The sequence below is a fragment of the Alligator sinensis genome, unplaced genomic scaffold (assembly GCF_000455745.1).
Source record: "Alligator sinensis unplaced genomic scaffold, ASM45574v1 scaffold495_1, whole genome shotgun sequence".
NCBI classification, from domain to species: Eukaryota; Metazoa; Chordata; order Crocodylia; family Alligatoridae; genus Alligator; species Alligator sinensis.
Window position 1 is genome coordinate 255,985 of NW_005842931.1, and position 5,018 is coordinate 261,002.

Here is a 5,018-nt window from a genome sequence, read left to right on the forward strand (position 1 = left end):
GGGCGCAGGGCAGACGCGCCTCAGCTCCGCTCGGGTCCACACAGCACCCCCCCCCCGGGAAGGGGCACGGCCCGTTTTCCTTTCAGGGCCTCTACCTGCTTCAGCCTCAGAACTGCCCTTTGCTGGGCCGGGGGCACAGGCCGGTGGGAGAGGGAATTGCATCTGCCATGGGGCTTTTCTGCTCTTCCTGCAGCCTCCAGCATTTAAGGCCCAGGGCTGTAGGGTGCCCTCCCAGGCTCACTAGCTACTGCTGCCCCTTTCCTCCAGGCGTTTCCTCCATCCCTTTTTTAATCCAGCCCAACGGGCAGCTCGCCCCGCGCCCCACTTCCACAGCCCAGTCCCACGGGCTGCAAAGAACCTCCTTGTGTCAGCTTTAAACTGATGGCCTGCTCTATTCATTGTGTGACCTCTCGTTCTTGTAGCCTGAGAGGGAGTAAATGATGCACCCCCACTGACTCTCTTCAACATTTAGTACTTTGAAAACCCTCCTCATGTGCCCCCTTGGGCCTCTCCTTTCTAAACTGAACAGGCCCAACCTCTTCAGTGTCTCCTATGGAAGCCCCTCCCATACTGCTCATCATCCCTGCTGCTCTTCTCTGGCCCTTCTCTAGCTCCTTTCTGAGGTGTGGGGACCAAAACTGTGAACAGTATTCAAGGTGCAGACACACCATAGATTTATAAAAGGATACAAGGATACTTTCAGTTTTGTCTGTAATTCTATTTTTAATAATCACAAACATTTTGCTTGTCCTTGTGATGGATGCTTTCCCCCAGTCCCTCCTGAAAAATAAGTCCTTTTCAAACAGAAACAGAGCCTTTCATTCTGAAAACACAGAAATGAAGTGTTTGAGCTTCTCTGAAATCCCCCCAGCCCGTTTTTTCTTCCAAGAAGCCAAATATGGTTACTGCTCTCATTGCAGTGATTTCACTCATCCCAAAACTGCATTTTGCACTGTCAGAACAAAGCCCTCTCCCCATTTCACAGATAAGGAAACTGAGGCACAGGGGGTCAAGAGCCTTGCTCAAGGGCACCCAAGAGACCAGTGGTGGAGCTGGGAAGAGGCACCCAGCCCAAAAATGCAGTTTAGACTACTGCACAATAGATTCTGCCTCGCTATCCAGGTAGGATGCAGCCTATTTCTCCACCCCTAGAAACTGGTGTAACTGCATTGGTTTCAGTGAAGCTACTGTAATTGGCACCAGTTGCAGATCTGGAGTTTTGGACACACCTTATGCTGCTGTTGAAATAAGCCTGCTGGCCTGTACTGTGCCTGCTACTGACTTCATTCAAAACCCAAACAAAAAATGATTAGCCAAACACATCTGGGATGACTGCACCAGCATGTTTTGCATAGCAGCATCAGTCAAGTGATTTACATACCCATGCTGTGAAATACAGAGCCAGCGACTGCCTGTTTGTGGTCACCTCCCAAGTGACCTTGCAGGCCTTGCCTTGTTCAGCTGGGTCGCTACTGTGGCAGGACACAGGGGCTGAACCCAGTGATCTCATGAGGTCCCTTCCAGCCCTAAACTTCTCTGAATCTGTGACACTGTGTAGATGGCCAAATTTTCTGCAGCATATAAAGTCACCGTGGATTTGTATCTACTGTGCTATTGTCAGGACTCTAGCCTGCAGAGACCATTGTGTCTGAGCAAGAGTGAGCTCTCTCAGAGGGTGGTCTAGAGCTGGGAAGTTAATTCCTACAGGAACAAAAGACTGTCAAAACCTCCTCACTGTCTGCTCCAAATGCAAGACATCTTTCAGCCTCCTGCCTTCTTTCACTCCTCACCGTAAATGGAGGCTGCAAGTGAGAGGAACAGTGGAAAAAACCCTGGTCATGCCCAGGTCATTCTCCCTTTCAGCATCCACTCTCTACTACTGTGTGACCCAGGTAACTGGGCAAGTTGAACCTGTGGTCTGATCCAGTACAGTAAATGGCAATTCTTATGTTCTCCTGCTCCACACTCTCCCTCTTCCAAAACAAAATAACCTCTACCAAGCTAAAACACTCCATGGCTTTACACCCACAGGTTTCAGGTTGGATCCCTGTTACTGACAGCTCACACATTTTGAAAGAGAACCTTTTATCCTAGTGTAAGGAGATCCATAGGAATGACAAAGGATTTGTCTACATGGGCAAACAAAGCATCTGTGAGCCTCTGTGTTTGGCAGAAAGAATCAATGCCAGTTATTGTGAAAGACCCTACAACCATATCCAGGTCTCTCATGTGACATCATATAATCTTAGAACTCGCCACACAAATCCCTGTTGATCTGTTTCATATTATAGGCACAAATATTTCTTACCATCACCTGTTTTGGCTGAATCCTGTAGACATGGAAGTAATTTTTTAAGACTCTTGCCCACAGCCTGAACCGAACCTAACAACCAATCCAAACTCAGTGGGCTTATTTAGCACCAGAATCACTGGCCCTCATAAAGGGTCCGGTTCCCAAATCAGATCAGTTGATCCATGGTCAAAGGGGTTGTAGATAATCTACAGAAGATGGTTAAAGATATAGTGCTAGCTACTCCTATGCTAAGCCTGAATGCTTCGGGTAATACTCCAAGTTACACAGTTACAATGAGATCACTGCAATTAGAGTTCTGGCTCTGGCAATGGGGATGTCCCAGCTCTGGTTTCTAAGCCCGTTTGCTTCTAAACACAACAGGGATTCATTCACGCAGGTGCATGCTTACCTGCAACCAGCAATTATTTAGTTCTTTCTACTCCCTGGTTCCAGGCTGATGCATGCTGAAACTGATGGTTCCTGAACTTAATGGTAGTAGCAACACTTAGCACCAATACTATGCTATATTGCACATCTTCAAAATATGAAATGCCTCTGATCCTAGTAAGGCAGAAACTCCCGAATACTAGTCATGTCGTCCTGATCATATGCAGTTTCTCACACCGCACGTTAGGTCAAACCCTGCAAACGTATGCACAGCAGTTGTATTTATATAAATGGAACTGTTTGTACTCACTTGAGTAAGTAGTACTGGGCATCACAAGAGCAGCTGATATTTAATGAACTGGCACGAGATAAATGCAGTATATCATTTGAGCTTCTGGGGGATATACAGAATTAAGCCAAAATTTTCACAAATAACCTAGTGTACGGGTGACTTGCTTGAGAAACCATTGGCTCAGTCTTAACAAATGCTAAATACCCACAGTGCTAATCATAGTCACTGGGAGCTAGGCTGCTAAGCACTTTCGAACATTTGGCCCAAGGGCAATCAAACAACAAGCCTATGTCTAAGACCAGTTTAAATTCAGCTGTGGCTCAAAAGGGTTTAAGTTGGCCAGTTAATGTGAGCAGAAAGATAGATAAAAACCTGATTTAAATTAAATTATTTTACCAAGACATAGGTAACTTGTTTGCAATTAAATTAAGTTCTGGAAACTTAACATAAAGCCCTACATTTACTGTAATCTATTAAATTCATAGAATCATAGAAGTACGGTTGGAAGGGACCTTGTAGATCTTCAAGTCCGACCCCCTGCCTGGGCAGGAGGAAAACTGGGCTCAAATGACCCCAGCCAGGTAGGCATCAAGCCTCTTCTTAAAGACCCCCAGGGTAGGAGCCAGCACCACTTCCCTTGGAAGTTGGTTCCAGATCCTAGCCGCCCTAACTGTGAAGTAGTTCTTACGGATGTCTAATCCAAACCTAGTCTCCAACAACTTGTGGCAGTTATTCCTTGTTATCCCGGGGGGCACTAGGGGAAACAAGGTCTCCCCCAAACCCTTCTGGTCCCCCCTAGTGAGTTTATAGACGGTCACCAGGTCCCCCCTCAGCCTTCTCTTGTGAAGGCTAAACAGGTTCAGGTCCCGTAGCCTCTCATTGTAGGGTCTACCCTGCTGTCCCTGGATCATGCGGGTGGCCCTCCTCTGGACCCTCTCAATGTTGTCCACATCCCTCTTGAAGTGGGGTGCCCAGAACTGGACACAGTACTCCAGCTGTGGCCTGACCAGTGTCGCGTAGAAGGGGAGGATCACCTCCTTGGCCCTACTTGAGATGCACCTGTGGATGCACAATCAAGTCCGGTTAGCCCTGCCGACCGTGACCTTGCATTGTCGTCCCATGTTCATCTTGGAGTCAATGACGACTCCAAGATCCCTTTCTGCCTCTGTGCTCTCAAGAACGGAGTTTCCCATCTTATAATTGTGCTGCTGGTTACTACTGCCCATTCACATTAATTCACATTAAAATAAAACAATATTCAAACAGTATGTGTTTAGAGATAAAATATTAAAGGAAGTCAAATCACAATGGTATATGCCTCTAGCTAAGCATTTAGCGCCAGAATTCAGTAAAGCGAGACACTGGGTTTTGACTTCAGGAGTGTTTTTTGCTGGTCTAGAGGAAATATTTCATAGACTCATAGATTTCATAGACATTAGGGCTGGAAGGAACCTCGCAAGATCATTGAGTCCAGCCCCCCGCCCAAAGGGCAGGAAGTCAGCTGGGGTCATAGGATCCCAGCAAGATAAGCATCCAATTTTCTCTTGAAGGTGTTCAGTGTAGGTGCTTGAACCACCTCCGATGGCAGGCTATTCCAGACCTTGGGGGCTCGGACAGTAAAGAAATTCTTCCTTCTGTCCAGCCTGAAACGGTCTTGCTGGAGTTTATAACCGTTCGACCTTGTCATCCCTTGGGGTGCTTCAGTGAACAAACATTCCCCCAGATACTGGTGGCCACCCCTGATAAACTTATAGGTGGCCATCAGATCACCCCCAAGCCTGTGTTTTTCCAGGCTAAAGAGCCCCATAGCTCTCGGCCTGTCGTCGTAAGTTCTGTTTTCCTGACCTGATCATGCATGTGGCTCTTCTCTGGACTCTCTCAAGCTTTTCCACATCCTTTTTGAATTGTGGAACCCAAAACTGGATGCAGTACTCCAGCTGCAGCCTCACCAAGGCCGAGTAGGAGAGAATGACGTCCCAGGATTTGCTTGAGAAGCATCTATGGATGCAAGCCAGCGTTTTGGTCACTTTACTAGCCGCAGCATCA